This window comes from Cavia porcellus, unplaced genomic scaffold, assembly GCF_034190915.1.
Source record: "Cavia porcellus strain 051 isolate PalLab524CR breed Dunkin Hartley unplaced genomic scaffold, mCavPor4.1 scaffold_22, whole genome shotgun sequence".
NCBI classification, from domain to species: Eukaryota; Metazoa; Chordata; class Mammalia; order Rodentia; family Caviidae; genus Cavia; species Cavia porcellus.
Genome location: NW_026947505.1, coordinates 53,924,331 through 53,943,293, shown reverse-complemented (window position 1 = coordinate 53,943,293; position 18,963 = coordinate 53,924,331). Strand labels below are relative to the sequence as shown.

Here is an 18,963-nt window from a genome sequence, read left to right as displayed (position 1 = left end):
CAAAAGCTTGGTAGGACTTCAAAGCAAGATGATATTAAATCAGGGATGGCTGCCATATGTCTTGTTTTCTTCAAAAAAATCAACATTTTAAAGAACAAAATAAAGAAATACTAGGACACATGGCGGCAAGGGAGATACACATTTTGGAGACAGGAAGGGAATCAGGGGACTAGAAGAGAGCCCAATACACATATGATGTGGATATCTACAAATTTTCCCCAAACAAAAGTGATTATTATGTATCAGCAATGTGATTAAAACATTTTTTACACACTCACAGACACACACATAGAACTGAAACTGAGAGACTTCAAATGATTTGGTCAAATAAAAGCCTAGAAGTAAATAGAGTTCAAGTCTTGTGACCTTATATTGGAAAAGGATGAGGATTGATATCATACTTTGCAAGCTCAGTGAAATATCAGATTTATTGCACAGTGTCTCTGCATCCTAAGAGAAATGACACTTAGACATTTTTCCAGGATAATTATAGATCCCTCTGACCCAGTGTGGAAGAGTGTTCATTTTATTAGGTGATTTGGGCTGTAAGAAAGAAAAATCTCCATGCACCTAACTGGCAGTAAGAAAATGCTGTATCTCCCAGAAAATCTCAAGCTAGGACAGGTTTCAGTGTTGACTGTTTCAGAGATTCAGAGATTCTGAGATTCCAAAAGTGTCAGCAGGAGTGTTGTAACTAATGTTAGAACACAAGCATGCTCCTGAACAAGTAACAGGCAAGGAAAATTAAATTACCCTTATTCCAAGTAAGATGCTCTCAAAAATTGGGGAAAGGATCATATTCCCAAGCTATCACCAATGTCTTCAAAACAAATAACTTGACAGATGCTATTTGCCTAAGATTTATCTAGGAAATATGTTAACTTTTCAAATAAATGGCACTGACACAGTCACGCACTCTAGTATTTTGTCCTAACCCTTAGAAAGTCAAGTACCAGCCAGGTGTGGTGGTGCACTCTTGTAATCCCAGCACTCAGGAGCCTGAGGCATGAGGATCCTTGCAAGTTTGAGACCAGCCTGGGTTACAAAGTGAGCCTGAGGCTAGCCTGAACCACATAATGAGACCCTGTCTCACACACACACTCACACACACACACAGAGTCAAGTACATCTTATAATGTTGCTTGTAATTGAACAGATGCACATATAATTAACAAATCATGTAGTGGGCCACTCTGTATTAAATATAAAGAATACTTCTTAGTCTTTAATAAATGTAAAACCTTGCTATCTTTTTCACATGTCTTGTCCATTTCTTTGTTCAGGACACCAACGACCTAGACAGAGTCTACAGAACCACAGAATACAGTAACCTGTCTTCAGGAGCCAAGCCAGGAGGCAACATGACATGCAACATGCACAGCAAATCCCAGCAACCTTGTCATTAGGCTATATTCTTAAAAATTGGAAACAATTTGATCATGACAATCTAAGAGAAAAACAATTTATCTTCTATTGAAATACTGTTTGGGTTCAGCATGAACTAGGAAATGGAGAGAGACCGGTTATAGTACAGCAGTCTAATTACCATATTATTCTTCAGTTAGAGATTTTCTACAAGCAGTAAGGAAACTGATATGAAATACCAAGTGTTCAGGCTTTCATGGCTCTTTATTTCTGTATAGGTCTAAAAACTATTATGGTATTTACAGAGGCAGCCAAAGAAGAGGAAACTGATATCATTGATGTTACCGCCCATCTGTCTCTCAGAGGAACATAGGGTTCACCTTCCTGTTTAATGAAAATGACCGTATTGGGATGTTTCCTTAAAACCCTCCTTATAATTCTCAGGACAGTAAATCAGCCTCATCTTTCCAAGTAACTGAAAAACTCCATCAGAAGCTAGATCCCCAGAGAGAAATATTCCCCAGGCTCCTCCTTATACTTCTTAGACAACTTTGAGAGCTGCAAGATGTATTTGGGGTGGGGTTTCTTACTCTCTCAACACAGCTCATCCTGACCTTAAGAGTGGTCCCAGGAATGGAGAGAACTACTTGAGTCCAGGGTTTTCAGTGTCAGGTGTCCAATGCAAAGAGTGGTTATGCTGATTTTCAGAAAATTCTGTTAGGTTTGATGGTGAGGTTCAAACTCTGACTGTTGCTTTTGAACTATTGTGGTGTGATGCCCAGTTTGCCTTGGCTATGTGCTATATCCCAGACTCCAAGAAGAGGCACGGCGATACACAGTTAAACAATATACTGTAGAGGAAAAGGAAGTCACTCTGGAGAGGTTGCTGTCCCTCTGACAGAACCAGCTGCAACTGTAATTCTAGCAGATATGAGGTATAAAATGATAACTGCCCTTATCATTGGAATAAAAAGATACATTAAGAAACCTGTTAATGATGAAAGGATAGTGCGATTACACAGGGCAAAGAGAACAGTCTGCTATCTTTCATAGCTGATTAGTAGGCTCCTTCTGTAAATGTGCAAACATAGATCCATCTTCCAAAAAGGGTAGGCACTGATGAGACACCATTTCTGAGCCATCAACTCCAAATATTCAGCACAAATTACAACAAATTCAAATGAGTTCCCAAGCCCCTCTCATTCAATTGTTGATCATGGTCTTTACTGTGTTTAACAACTGGAATCTAGATGAGGATAAAAAAGAAAAACACCAAAGAAAAAAACAGGCCAAAATAATGGCTGCTTCCAGTGACAGGGCTTTAAGCACACCCAGTTAACCAAAGTAAAGCTGAAGGCCAAATCAAGGAAAGAGATCCTGCTTTAAATGTAAGGAAGCTAGACACTGGTCATGCAGCTGTATCAAGCCACGGCCAGGGGCCTGGCCCACGTGTCAGATGGCTGATGTGCTGGACTCCTGGCAGTGAAGGATTGACTGTTCCTGGTCCCAGAAATGGGATAGTACAGTCAAAATCATTGCTTCTTGTTCTGATTTACAGTACTGAGGAAGCCTGTGACAATCTGCAATGCCCCTGCCTACAAACCTCTCCATCTCTTGTGAGGAGCCCTAGATTACCCTAGATATCATGGGTAAGCAAATGCAATAGTTCATTAATACAGTGGAAGCATATTCTGCTTCAACTTCCTCCTCTGGAAAGTCATTCTGTAGATTATAACTATTTTGGGTTCAAGGTGACCCCTTTACACCTGCTCTGATGTATCAATTAAAGGCCAGATGTCTAACCATTGTTTTTTTTAAATTTTATTTAAGGAGAAAAAGAAAAAAAAAAACAGAAAAAAGGTAGAAGTTATACAGAATTTCAGAAAAAATAAACAGTAGGAAATCACTAGTTAATAGATTACATTTTGTCATCTTAGAGATAGTTGTTCAAGTTACAAAATTAAAGCATATAGAGGGGACTTTCAAACAGTGAGACTGCAAACAGTTCTGTTCAATGATCCAACAAAACTTAGTAATATGGTTATCTATCTTATACACTTAAATATACATGCAGTTATATCCTTTAGAGCACTTTCTTTTCCTCTTTTTTGTACAATGACAATTACACATTTTGGTTTTTATTACTCCCACAGTTCTTATTACTTTTTTTGAACAGAGTAAAACCAAATGTGACATAACAAAACATATCCATTGGTTTTTAATTGTTTTACTCATCTACTAGGAAGAAATTCACCAGTAAAACTGAAAGCTATTCTCCAGTTCCAGCAAAGGCCAAAGCAGATTTTACCTGCTGAGACTATGCCAGGATTCCCTGACCTAATTAGCCATCAGGTAGATTCTGTTACAGGGTTTCATGGAATAGTTGAGAGGACAAATTAAGCAATGCTGGTAGTTATAAAACTAAAAGACTTTACTAAGAAGGATACAAAATCTCAGAAGAAAAAGCTCAAATATCCTTTAAAAGAGTCCAGTGTGTGGGATACAGTCTTACACCTCAACAATGTCAGTGGTCTATGGAATGGATCCAGGTTACTTGTGATATTGGGCCCCATGCTACCCGACAACACGTTTATTATTTCTTGGAAATGACTGGCTTCTGTCAGACATGGATGCCTAATGTTAAACTAATGGCAAAGTATTTCTATGAGGCTACCAAAGGTCCTGAGTTTGAACCCTAAGAATGAACAAAAGTAAAAGACAATATTTTTTGAAAAATAAAACATTTCACTCAGGATATCATTCTAGTAATATCTGACTTACAAAACGTTTTTTCCTTTACATACTACAAAAGAGAGCAATTACTCTGAGTGTCCTGACTGAAAGACTAGGAAAGGAACCTTGCCCACTGGCATACTTTCCAAAAACGTTAGGTGGAGTGAGGGTAGGGTGGCCACCCTGTCTGAGGGAAATAGCAGCTATACCTATGCTAATGGAAACTACGAAACCAACTTTGGGGGAAAAATTAGAAGTTCTAATTCCTCATTAGGTTAGAATTATTCTTGAGATAAAAGATTACAGGGGAACAGCTTTCCAAGTACTAGGCCATGCTTCTAGTTACCTCTGAGTTTACCATAAAGACAATCACTACTCCCAATCCTGCTCACTGATGCCTACTGGCTCAGAGGTTAGCCACCCTTAGATACAGCTAATTTCCCACGTATGACATCACTCACCTGGCCCTTTGAGAGGTATGACTCACTGACAGCAGTAGTTTACCCAAGAAGGATATTGAAAGGCAGTTGTCAATTTACAACAGGTCACTGAAGATGAATCTCTTTCCCCAGGGACCTCTGCAAAAACAGCAGATCTCAAAGCCCCTACTCAGGCATTGAAATTAGAAAAAGGCAGAAAGCTAAATATTAACACAAACTCCAAATTACCTTTTTGGTGCTATATAACAATGCAACTATCTGGAAAAAAAGGGGAGTTTGCTAACTAATAAGCAATCATCTGCAAATCATAAGCAAGAAATTCTACAACTGGAGGCAGTCTATCTTGTCAGGCAGGTTGAGTCATAATTGCAAAGGATAGCAAAAAGAAATGTCTAAAATCTCCTTGGAAAATTAAAAGGCAAATATCCAAAAAGAGCAGCCTGACAGTCCTTCAAGATCTTAGCTTTATCCTACTTCCCAAGGAATTATTTACCAGTCTATACCCTTCCTTTGACCTTAGGACAAGATGGGAGCAAAAATGGACTCTAGAAGCAAACTGGTCCCTTAAAGGACACAGTGGAAGCTATTGACATTATTCATGATTCTTTCCATATGAGAAGAGATGCTGCATGGGAAATGGCCACTTGAGTTTCCATAGAGCAGGACTACAAGTGACCACCTGACAGGTCTACAAAGCTTTCTGACTATTTCTACAATAACCCTGGCAACTCCAGACTACCTCCTTTATTTAGAACCTGTACAGAGGAGAGGAACATATCCTGAGGAGAACTGGCAATGAGACTTTACATGTGTGCTGCCAGGTAGAGGATTTAAACAAATACAGGTCCTAATTGGCATCTTTACAGTCTGAACTGAGGCTTTCCGCATGCATTCAGAGAAGGCTATTGAAATACTCAAGGTACTCCTCAAAAAAATCACCCCTCTACCCCATTTGAACTTCCTCAGTTGCTTCAGAGTGACAATGGATGTTCTTTTACTTCTTTTTTTTATTTAAAGAAAAAAAGTAAAAGAGTACAAGTAATACAGAATTTCAAAAAAAATAAACTAAGAAATCACTAATTAATAGATTACATATTGTCATCTTAGAAATAGTTGATCAAGTTATAAAATTAAGCATACAAAGTGGACATTCAAACTGTGAGACTACAAACAGTTCTGTTCAATGATCCAACAAGAACTTAGTAATATGGTCATCTATCTTACACACCTAAACACACTTGCAGTTGTGTCCTTTAGGGCACTTTCTTTTCCTCTTTTTTACAAAAACATTTACACATTTTGGGTTTTATTACTCCCACAGTTCTTATTGCTTTTCTTTGGAAGAGAATAAAACCAAATGTGACAAAACAAAGCAGTCAGTCTAAACAAAGGAAGGATTATAGTACATGATGTAAAAATAGAATACAAGGTAATCAACAATGGTTACCATAATGCCTCTTGCTACCTTAAAAAGAATTGCCCATATCATCAGGTATTATAAAATTGAACAAAAGGGCACAGAACAAAACCAATAAAACCTAAACATTGGAGACATTACTGAACTTCAAAAGAAGATAATAGTCAAACTGGAATGGGCATCACAGTGAATCTTATTGCCTTCAAAGTAGTTGCCTATACCCTCAAACTTGATACTATCAAACAGAACAGAATAGAGTAAAATCAGTCAAAACAAGATGGTGAGAGAAATACAGGGCTTCAAATTGAGTTAACAGGAAATCAAAAAAACTTACTATAATATATCCTAATTTTTAAAAATTTTTTCTCTTAATTAAAGAATAATAATAAAAAATAAATAAATTTTTAAAAAAGGGGAGACCAAGATAAAAGAGGACATAGCAACATAACAATACAAGTCAGAACAGAACAATTTAACCAACATAGTGTTTCACCACAAGATAACCCAACTTAATAGTAGTTACCATAGTATCTCTTTCCTTGAAATATTTGAGTATAACTTCATATACTATATAATCAAACATATCGAGACAGTGTAAAAACATTCAAGAGGATGAAAGTATTACAGGGTATTTAGAACCAGCTAAAAGAAAATAAACAATGGTTTCTATATTATCTCTTTGCCATGTTCTTTTACTTCTCAAATAACTCACTGGGTAGCAAAGACTTTAGGCATAGAGTACTATTTCCATAGTATTCCCATATAGCTGTATGGAGATCTCAGTCTTTTAGAAAGGACAAAATGACAAACTAGACCCTAGAGTGGAATTTGACATAACTTTGCCAAGAGACTTCTAAGTCTTTGCTCTGATTATTGCCAATAGCTTGTGTGAGGATTCAAACCATGCCAAAAATGGATAAATATGAGTCTATTTCAGATGCTACACAGAAGGCCTTTTTTATCTTCTGATGTAGTCGTGGACTGAGAGACTGTCAGATTTTTCCATTTTATTACTGTGAACCAAGAACAACAGGCTAACAAACTCTATGAGAACAAAGTCTTGCCAGCTCCTGGCCCAGAGGGACCACCTACTGCTCAATAAACTTAGAAAAAGGGGATTCTTGCAGAACACATAAAACCAAAATGGAACGGACCCTTTTCAGTGATCCTTGACATGTTCACTGTGATAAAGGTCTAGTAGAGATAGCTGCTTTCATCTTTCTAGGCTAAATCCAGCCTTACGTGAATTGCCAGATGAAAAAGACCACTCAAGAGAAAAAAGCTACCCCTGTGTATCTCTGGAAGATCTGAGACTCCTCTTCAAAAAGCAGGACTCCAATAGTCTACCAGGTTCAGATAAGCAGAGTCACTAATGACCTCTAATCCACCACAGCTTGAGTGTGCACCTGTACTGGGGCTTCTGCTTTTCCTGAACTCACGATGTGGGTAATCTTGTTAGAGGTAAAGTTCTCAGGTGCTTTTTAGTTTATTTAACATCCGCCTTCATCATGCTTTCTGCTCTAGAGGAAGCATGAAAATAAAACTTAGACAGCTTCTCAGAAATAATAACATGGAAAAATAATGTCTCTAATTGCTGGATCTGTTATAGTCCAGCTTTTAAAACAGATCAGGAAATATTCTGACCTGCTCCTTCTCATCCTTAACCTAAGAGTAAAGTTCATTCAAGGCTTTAGATGACGATCCAAGCTATGACTCTCCTGACAAATTCACCACACTCTCTCTCATTGAACAGGCAGCTCAGCAGTTCTTGGCTTGTAGATACTAAGTCCTTTCTCTCTGTCTTTTGACAGGATTATTTTTCCAACCCAGCCAGTGATCCCCAGGCAGCCAGAGAGAACATCATCTCCAGCAGGTAGGGCCTATTACCCCTTTCAAGGGGAAAAATTTATGAAGACAGAGTCCTTCATGCCCTTGATGTCCCATAAAATATTCTGAGGATTTAGGTCTCCCAAAGGAAACTGAGGCAGGAGATTAGGGTATAGAAAACTGGCTAAGGAAGTCAGCATGCCCTGCCAATCATGAAGATGCAGAACACATGCACGGAACGTATTTCTCAAGTCCTGCACATGGAATCAATCAGAAAGTGGTACCTTCGATTCTGGTGTAAAATTAAGCAAGTTTTTGATAGGATGGCTAAGATCTGATACCAGCCCAAATAGTAAGGGATACAAAAAACTTCTGTTATTAACCTCATGACCACTGTGAACTCTCTCAGTGGCCAACATTCCTACCTTTAGTAAATACAAAATTGTGCTACTTTTGAAAAGTTATATATGATATCTCTCCCTTTTTTTTATTGCTTGCAATATTATTGCCACGAATGAGCTACACATGAAACTCCAGGCACTTTACTATCTATAGTCACAATGAAAACAGAAAAAGAGAAGAAAAATTTATGTTTGTTAAACAAAGGATAAAATCAAGAAGACTTTGGTTGATCAATAACAGGGACATTATATATGGCAGTTGTACTATTAGATCTGAAGTAAAATCATGAGTAGGTTATAGAAATGCCTTTGTGTTCTTTCCGAAGCCATTAACAAGTAGCAAATAATAGCAGAGCGGACTGCGACAGGATAATAGATTTCTCTGACAGGGAAAAGTATATGCTCTCATTATCCCAAGGAACAAAGAATAAAAAGAAGAGCTTAAAACCACAACTTTGTTCTGGAAAGCATTTGTAAATAAATGCATTAATTCTCAGTAAAACCATCCATGCTATTACCTGGTATTATTAAAACCAAACATAATAGTAACTTTACTAATAGAAGGATTGTATGTATGATTAACAATTATGATTAGTTCAGACTAAACACTAGAAACCAAGCAAGTGGAAAACAGCATATTTGAATTTCAGGTTACATAAAATACTTACCAAGGCAAGTACTTATTGTACTCTATAAACATAAATTTCACAAAATAATTTCTCACATTAAAAAACTGAGGCCTTGAAGAATAACTTAATAGAAAAAAGCAAAGAATTTAGCAGATAGTCTACACAGTACAAAATACAAAGGCCGACAAATTGCAGCTGTATTCAACCTCAGAAAATGTATTCAGAAATGTAAAACAAAATGAAATAATACCAGTGTTTACCTATCAAATTGGCAACATGTGCTGACACGATTCTGTGCTGTTAAAGAAAGGAAGCAGACACTTGCATGATTATTGGGAATGTGAATCAGTGGAGCTTTGCATAACTGGCTGTTGGCATTTCTGAAATTTTAATGCCCCATTTCTGATCTCCTTGACCTCAACCATATCTTATTCTAGTCATAGGCATGGTGGCTCAGTGTGGGCTTAGCATGAGAGGAAGTTAACGTATTTCCTGCCCAAGACCAGGGCTTGATGGGTGATCCACAATGTAGGACTCCACAGGAATGTGCCCAAGGGCTGACCATTGGCAAACCAGAGAATGGCTATGCCATGGTGTCAGTTTCAGGTAAGTGGGAAACAGAACCAATGGGCAAATGCTTCTCCTTACCCAGTCTCCCCTTATCTCTGTAATGAAAGGTCTAAAAATATATTTCCTACCATTTCTCAGACATCCTGAAACACATTGCCTTTGATTTTTCAGAATCCTGGTGAGATTAAGCAACCAACCACCTAAAAAATGTGACCATCTCTCAATAAGGTATCTTAGAATTGGCTCTTGCTCCTTCCCAGCTTCATTCTCCCTGTCACTGTGACTCCCTCCTTAGAAAGCACTATCACCAAAGGCCTGTCACAATCTCTATGCAACGTGGGCCAGGGCAGACAATAACTAATATGTTTTCAAGCACCCATACCTAGATTTACCTTCTCACTTTCTTAAATTCATCTTGAAGTTCAGCTTGTTAATGTGTGTCAGAGATACATGTACAGGAATGTGAGCCTGCTGTATTCCTTGTAATAGGCAGAGAGAGTCATAATATGCATTAGGGTTCTCTAGAGGAAGAGATATAAAGTATATGCATAATTGTATAAATGTATTAACCACGTAAGTCTATCAGAAGTGGCGTAAATACAATGTCCATTTGGAGACTCAGACATGGAAGAATCCAAAGTGGTTCTCTGTACATTAGAGAGTCAGAGAGTTTAGGAGCAGTCAAAGGCTGTAAGTCTGCCTGGTAGAGCTAACAATGTGTCGGAAAGCTGAAGTCTGCAACAGAAGGCTGAAGAAACTGCAGGCCAGCATCTAAAACCAACAGTGAAGGTCAGAACTTCTTGAGAAAAAGAAACACTTTCTTCTTTCCCTTTAAATTCCATGCAAGCATATTGGTTGCTGCCACCCACTTCTGGGGAAGGCAGTGTTCCCATCTTAGTTTTCTGGACATGTCAATCATCCACAAACTTGCAAAGAACTGTCTTTATCTGTTAGGTGGTTTTTACTCAAGCCAAGTTGGTATATCACACTTAATGATCATAATCCACCTCTTCTCAGTTTGAAAACCAGGCAAATCTCCTTAAGCTGTACTTACTATTCAAATAGCAAGCTCTTAATTATACCTGGCATGATACAACTATCCTGCATACAAATGGAAATGCACTATTGTCTTCCAAGAAGAGAAAGAAATTTTTTTCCTTGAGTGATACTTACTCTACTGACATTCTATAACTTAAATATTATAATTCAGGTTTAACAATACATAAGTACTGATGGTAAGTCATTCAATATTATATTGCAAAGTAAGAAAACAAAAATACCTGTTTAATATGTGTGTATATACACAAGCATACTAAGAAAATAGGAAAGAAACACAACAATTAAAATCTATTTTGCTATAGCTAGTCATGTGGTTTTAAGGGGCATTTATAATTAATGATCACTAACTGTATTATAGTATTTAATAAAAAAAGAAGTTATGGAGGGGAGGAAGATATACTGTATATTGTATGGACATGGAAAAGAAAGTACACAAGAAATTCCAAAGGTTAACAATGGATATCCTGTAGAATATACAACAGTTATGTTAGTATTATGCTGATGTACATATATACCTTGGATTATAGCTTTTTTCTGCAAGTGTTCAGAAGGACAAGCAAATATTTCCCATAAATTTTAACTTGACAAATGAGCAATGTCTTGTAATGAGTAATACATGATGCCAAACATCACATGATCGCAGATCCCACAGATCGTGGGTGATTATCTGCCAACAGGAAGAGATTATGGAGATCTCCTCTGCAGAGGAGGAGAAGAAAAAGACAGGAATTTCTCACTTGAAATGAGATTTCAAGGACATGTAAAATGTGGGAAACTGCAAAATTTTGTAGAATACCACCTGAACAGTGTGAGTAATGAATCATTTAACGACAACAGAATCTCACATTTCCACAAAATTCTCAAAAAGAGGCAAAAGCAATGCTATTGGATAGATTCGTTGGTAAAGTTGCATGAAGAGAAGATCCCACTGAGCAAATGGATAGTGATTCCATTAATGATAGCAAAACTTATCCTACATCACTACCTTCCTTTCTTTTGCCTCCCTCATACCAGCCATGAAAGTTTTCAAAGGTAAGAGCAGATTAATTTATATTTTGGTGTATTTTGTATTTTCTTTATAATTTTTTATTGTATTACAGTATTATAATCATTTTTATATGAATATTTTTGGGTTGTGTGATGAATAATCTGATTTTCCATTATTTCTTATGGGGAAATCAGCTTTGATATACAAGTGCTTTAGATTAGAAGTGTATTTCCAAAACAAACACTGCTTGTTAACCAATACATCTATCTATCTATCTATCTATCTATCTATCTATCTATCTATCTATCTCTATACACACACACACTATATATATATATATAGATAGATAGTTATACAACTAGTTTTTCTAGTTCATTTATTTGTCTAAACATTATTTCATGTCTGTATATTGTACTCTGAGTAACTACTATGGAAAAAACTACATCGTGTTTTAATTATTGTTATTAATTATTGTTACACTCACGCTAGCTTGATTTGAAAATGTTTTATTTTATTTCTATTTTTCATCTTCGCTTAAAAAAGCATATATATATATATATATAGTGTGTGTGTGTGTGTGTGTGTGTATCAGAAAAAAGAGTTTTTGGAAGGAAAATCAGATTCCAGTATTTTTAATGTTATCAAAGAGAGAAGTGATCTGTTAGAGGTATATAGTTGTAGACAGGAACTTGAGCTCAGGTTTCTTGATTCCTATTTCACTCTTCTTTCCATTAAATGGCAATCAGATAAAGTAATTAGGTTACAGAATAGACTGATATTGTGTATTTGATACTTCCTCCAAGCAATACAATTCCTTAATCTACTTCAAAGGGATACATTTTCAAAGGGAAACTGAAGAAGCAAATCTCATGAGACAGTATCATTTAGGAAATACGTATTGGGAAACAAGGTCTTCTGCTACTGCGTAAGTCAAATCTCATGTGAATCCAGCTGGACCATGTACATGGCACTTTCAGTTCTACAAAGAAAACTGTTATCAATGTGCAGTAACCATCACACAAGGGCCAAGTGATGGCAGATGCTTTGATCTGACATTGCAGAATTTCCTTTCAGCTAATAGCCTTGAAAAACTTGTTATAATTGCCTGAACAGACCTAACATTAAGGTACACGTACCTTAATGTTCAAATGCATATAATTCAAGAGGATCTCAATAAGGTTCCTTCTGATCATTTTTTCTTTGATTTGATAACCTTTCTTGATGCAATTTATTTTATGTTTTCCCCTTTTGAGTAATGTCTTTCTAACCATTCATGTTATAATCGATACTGGCACTCACTGATGGTGCATGACAGAAAAGAACTTCAAGAAAATTGCGCATTACTCTGATCCAGCCTAGGGCACACAAATCATAGCTTTCACTGTAGCGGAGACAGTGAAATTGAAAGTAACTATACTTTGTATGGAAATTAGCTGCTTTTAGAATGCACTATAGTTAAGTATATATCAAACCAAAGATAACAAACATATGAAAATATTTTCCTTTTAGAATGTGCCCTCTCCCTTCTCCATATATGTAACAATTCTCAGTGTACTGTGTTTTGGCAAAAATTTAAAAATTTGTGTTCTTTTTTTATTTTAAAGAGATCAAGACAAAAGAGGACAGAACAAAAGAGATCAGAACAGAAAATGTAAGCAACACAGCACTTCACCACAAGACAACCTGATATTAACAGTGGCTACCATAATGTCTCTTTCTTTGAATAGTTGAGCATACCTTCACATACAATAGTATCAAACATAACAAAATAGTATAAAACCATTCAAGAGAATGAAAGTATTACAGGGTATTCAGAACCAAATAGCAGAAATTGAACAATGGCTACTATATTTCTCATTTTACATAGAAAATTTATTTATTCTATTACACATATTAAAATCCAATAAGATACAATATGATACAACCAGTGGAAACAGAGGAACAAAAGCATGGCAGAATCTCCAAACAAGATGCCATTAAATCAGCAATGGCTGCCACAATGTCTTGCTTATTCAAAATAGGTGTTCATACCATCACATATAATAAAATCACATATAATAAAATCATTCCAACTAATGAATTAAAACATTATACGGCTTCAAAGCAATGTAATGGGGAATCATGATTACCATAAAATTTTATGTACTCTTACCATTTCTTACACTAGGGAGAGCATATGGTATTTATACATGTGAATTTGATTTATTTTTCTTACGAGTATGATCTCAAGTTGTGTGCATTTATTTATAAATGTCTCAGTGTGATCATTCTTTATAGCTGAGTAGTACTCCATTGTATAAAAATGCCACAACTTTTTTATCCTTTCTTCAGTTGATGGACACTTAGGTTGTTTCCAAGATCTGACTATTACAAATTGTGCTGCTATAAACATGGGTGCACATATATCACTGTGGTATGATGTTTTCAGTTCTTCTGGGAATATGCCTAAAAATGGAATAGCTGGGTCAAATGGAACTTCCAATCCCAGCTTTTTAAGGAATCTCCAGACTGACCTCCACAATGGTTGCACCAGTCTACACTCCCACCAACATTTTTCCTTACAGCCTCTCCAGCATTTGTTGTTGCTGGTTTTCTTGATCCTGGCCATTCTTTCAGGAGTGAAATGGAATCTCAGTGTGGTTTTAATTTGCATTTCTCTAAGGACTAATGATGATGAACATTTTTTCATGTATTTGTTTGCCATTTGTATTTCTTCATCTGACAACTGTGTATTCATGTCGAATGCTCATTTTTGGATTGGGTCTTTGAATTTCAGGGATCTGATTTTTTTTTTAAATTTTTTTAAATGTTTCAGACAGAAGTCCTTTTATCTAAGGGACAGTTCACTAAGATTTTTTCCCAGTTTGTGGGTTTTGTTTTCACTCATCTGGAGATTTCTTTTGACATGCAGAGACTCTTGAATAAGACATGATCCTAGTTATTTAATTCTGTGAAATATTTCCCGTGCAGTTTGATTCCTGCTAAAAATATGGAATGCTCCACGAATTTACGTGTCATCCTTGTGCAGGGGCCATGCTGATCTTCTCTGTATCATTCCAATTTTAGTATGTGTGCTGCCAAAGTGAGCACAAAATTTGTGTTCTTAACGTTATCATATGTACAGTTTGTAAATTTGAGAGATTTTGGAAATTTTTCTTCTTTAAATTATATTTCCAGGGGCTTCAAAAATAATCAGGACCTGAAGCACCATTTTGAATACACTGTATCTTGCATGCCTTTCACTGATGTAATCAAGAAAAAAAATTAAAAGAATATATTTTCCCTCCAGAAAAAACATATGCAAATGAAGATTTTGTTTTACTTTCCTCTTGATTGCTTTTCCTTCTTAAACTATAAAACAGAAATTCAAAATATGGTAATAAGTATTTAAAGAAAAATTTAAGTTTACATAAAAGCAATTGTTTCGTTTAAAATAGTACTGCTCTTTGATTATTTTCTACTTAGGGTGTGGCAATCTGCAGCTGCCATGTTGAGTCTTCATGTGGAAATGAGAAAGATACTAACTTCAAGCATTTTGTTAATTCCTTATGGACATAAAATTATGAAAGTTTGCTGGTCTTTAAGTTTTGGTTTAAATTAGGTGAGGACCTGGCTTTTCTTTTAATATACCTCTAGTTTTACTTGTAAGAAACCAAACTGTTTTGAATAACTTGTGTTCAAAAGAAAATTTTGTAAAGCAAAGCATGAGACTCATACAAAAATTTCAGGGGACTGTATGGAAAGTGAAAATGGGAGGTAGTGTACCCAGGAACATGTACAAGTCACACAACAGGATGGCTTCAATGGATGTGCCACCATGGGTGCACTGTAGGGTCTGGCACTTCTGCTGCTCTGGTGAAAGGAAGTATTGCACATCAGGCAGCCTCTGTGTTCACCACTGGCATCCATTCCAATTGGTCAGTGGTTCATCAGACTGATTATTTAATATTGTTAACATTACTTATGCTTATGCACTGTATATTTTAAAAACAGAGCAATTCTAATTTGTAAAAAGTACGTGGATACATATGTATGTTTGTATGCGCTCAGAAAATATGGTCTCTCTGGGGACTGAGATCAGAATGAGGAAGATGTACAAGTGAGGACTACATTTTTGATTTTGGTATTTCTGTGTTGCTTAAATTTACAATGAGCATGTGGAGGTTTTGCAATAAGCATTCTGCAATAAAGAAGTAGATTATTGTTTTAATTCTTAAGATGTTTAAGGTCACTCTCATACTGATGTATTACAGTTTATGAGTTATTGACTATTTGAGTCAGAAGAGATTTAAGAGTTAAAGTGTACATTCCCTAGCCAACTTCCATGAAGGACAGTCTGCAATTATGTCTCTCAATGCTTCACCTTATCAAACTTAAAATAATTCTGGCCTCATTTCTAATTACAAGTTTCATAAACTTACTTAATCTCATTAATTTTTATTTACTCTGAGTTATTTTCCCCCTTAAATGACCATAAGAAAGCCAGAAGTGTGGGATGGTGTAAGCCTACTTCAGTTGAGGCCTGGATGGAAAGTGCTACCTCATCTAATTTGCCCACCTGGACTGGTTCCTTCTATTTCTTGTATTATGAAATCACAAGAGCTTCTCATGAAAAGATCACCATGACCTTGCAATTGGAAGCTTAATGGAACTTTTCCACTTCTCAACTTATGGGAAGGCTTAGCTGCAAATAATTAAATTTGCCATCTCCTCTCTCTTGTGTTTTATAATGTCATTCCCTCTTGTCCCTTTTCCCTCTCCAGCTGTTTCCTTTAACAGATTCTTTTCATATAATCCTTAAAAGACGACCCTCCTATTTTTCACCACATTGGTGAAGCCACGGTTTCACCCATTCCCACAGGCTTGGAAAAGCCTTTGCTCATCTGTTGATCTCTCATCTCAGTCTGTACTGACCTCTTTCTTTGGCTGTTCATCATTTCTCTCTTGAATAGTTACAGCTATGTCCTGACAGCTGGCTCAGGTTGTGACCACGTACATTTTTATTTTATTTTTGCTGTTTCCAGAGCAAGTACAGAGAAATACATAAAATACTGTGGAAATAGAAACAGCAACAGGCTTGAAGCTCAAGAATTAGGAACTGGAAGTTAATCTGCGTTTAACCTGGCACTGTAGTCCAGAAGCCAGAGTTTGTAGTTTTTCAGATCTTCATCCTAATGTAACTTATCATAAATGTAACTTAGGTATACTCCTAACCCAGACACACAAAATTTTTGACTTTTTATCAAGAAAAAACATGACTATTTAAACTCATATCTTGTTTTTCTTTCCTGACTTTGACTGAGTTAATCATACTCAGCCATAACATATTATGCTTTTTCAGGGCCACATTATTTCTTAAATCTTATTTCATTTCATTTTTTCACCCTTCATTTCCAAAAAAGCACTGACTTCAACATGTGAAATATTTGTCTTTGGATGGTATGAGATTTTTAAAAATGTACAGTGTTTTTTTAGGTCTACACTGAAGATCTCTATAAATGATGTTATAACTGTATTTTTTTCACTTGACACTGATTTTAAATCTCATATTTCTGTCTTTGGTTCTGCCTGCTGCAGGCTCTTTCAGTGTGTGCATGGGTCATATTTCACTTATCCATTTTCTCCATGAGAGACATCTGGGTTGTTTCCAACTCTCCATTTCTAAAATAATGTTCCAGCAGATAACTTTCTCCATTTATGGATCAGTGACATTAATATTTTGTATTAGATACATGCAGATAAGATTGTTGGACACATGCATAAGTAATTTTACTGAATATTGATAATTTACTTCCTAGAATGACTTACGAATTTACATTTCTACCTGTAGTGCTTAAGGGCTCTCCTTTTTCTGCATCTTCATTGATTCTTATAATACTGTTTTCTTATAACACTTATAGCATAGATTATCTTTAAATCTGTTCAATCAGATCTAAGATTAACCATTCTTGGATTAAGTGTCTCAACTTGGCCCACTCATTAGCTAAGGGAGGATGGTGTTATATGGAAGATAATGTTTCCCATTTGCTTTCAGCAAATGTTTTTCTTAGTAGGATTTGTGAATGAAATAAGAAAGTACCCTTTTTAATTCTCCTTGTAAGTCTCCTTCATGATTATTTTTGCTAGAGTGATCATACCAAATGTTAATTCGTTGTGCTTGACCATGTTGAAAGACTTTATCCATAGACTGAAGGTTATGACGAAGGATAATATCTCATGCCAGATTCCTTAGTATACTCACCATCTGGCATCTAATTTTATCTACACTGAACACCTATAGTTTTCCTATCAGGATGTTTTATACCTACGTGTTTCCTCTCTGGCTGCTTTGTATTCCTAGAAAGTCCTTTGACATCTCCCCTACTAACTGTTCTACAATAATTCTACTGAAAAATCTTATTTGACCAAAGCTTTGACCTTGCCTCTACAGCTTTAAAAATTATACTCACTCCAATTGATGTGCCCCTGAGGCTTTCCTGGTTCTCACAGACCTCAGTGACAGCATCTACCCTTTCCTGCATTTGATTACACTTTTGTCATCTTCCATATGACAGCCTGCTCTTTGAGAAAAAGAAAGTATTTGGAATTTTATTCCCAGAGCCTAGCACAGCATCTCAATCTAATGAGTGCCTACCAAAAAATTTTTAAAAAAATAAGTGAGTTTAATGGGCTAGGTATTTTACAGAGTAATAAACTAGGTCTCTAGAGAGATCAGTCAAACTTTTCTACCACCATTCTGGTAGCCAAATGATGGAAGACAAACCAGGTCTTTTGCTTTCTACTACTTTCCAGTGTACTATGAAGAGTCTCTTTCATTTATCCTTCTCTTCTGAAAAAAATGCTAGGGCTGTTAGAAGGAGAACTTTGAATAGCATTTTGGATTATAAATTATATAAAGGAATTCATGAGGCATCATCAAACTAAGAATCAATACCTCTTAAAATCAAATATTATATATGCTAATTTCCAAAAACCTGACAGCAATGAATAAATATTTTTCCTTTTTTATTTCCTTCTTTCTTACCATTTCTGGACTATTTATCAGAGATATAGCAATCAAAGTCATAATTTCTGTCAAGAAACTTTGCAGAGGAGCTCACAATACCAAATGTACTATTATGAAAGTGTGTCCTTTTCAGTTTCAACAGGCCTTGAAGTGTTTTGCAGAAATTCTCCACCCACTTCAGTTCTCTCCTTGACCTTAACAGAGTATCAGAGTCTGCACTACAGCTCAGAAAAAGAGAAATCTGTTGGTCCTTCTTTATTTTTCCATTGCAAGAGTCATTCAAGTGGAGCTGACGAAGCATGTAGTGATTAAGGCCAGACATTTCTCCTGCTGCTTTCTAAACAGGACAGAGGGTGTCGTGGTAAGGGTGGAAGTACAGGAGATGCCTTCTCCATTTACACAGGTTTGCAGAAGGACCAATACTCTCTTGGACCTGAAAATGTAGTTCATTATTTTTGCAATCTGAACTATGAGAAAGGATGACTATTATATACAAAAACCGGGAAAACTCACATGCACAGAGGCCAT

The 18,963-nt window shown here is 36.2% G+C and overlaps 1 non-coding gene across 1 annotated transcript; it reads right to left on the bottom strand.

Moving 5' to 3' along the window:
• Positions 1–14,412: 14,412 nt before the first annotated feature.
• LOC111756061 (U6 spliceosomal RNA) lies at positions 14,413–14,519 on the bottom strand. Its single transcript, XR_002790562.2, has one exon. It is a non-coding gene; the product is annotated as a U6 spliceosomal RNA (small nuclear RNA).
• Positions 14,520–18,963: the final 4,444 nt, after the last annotated feature.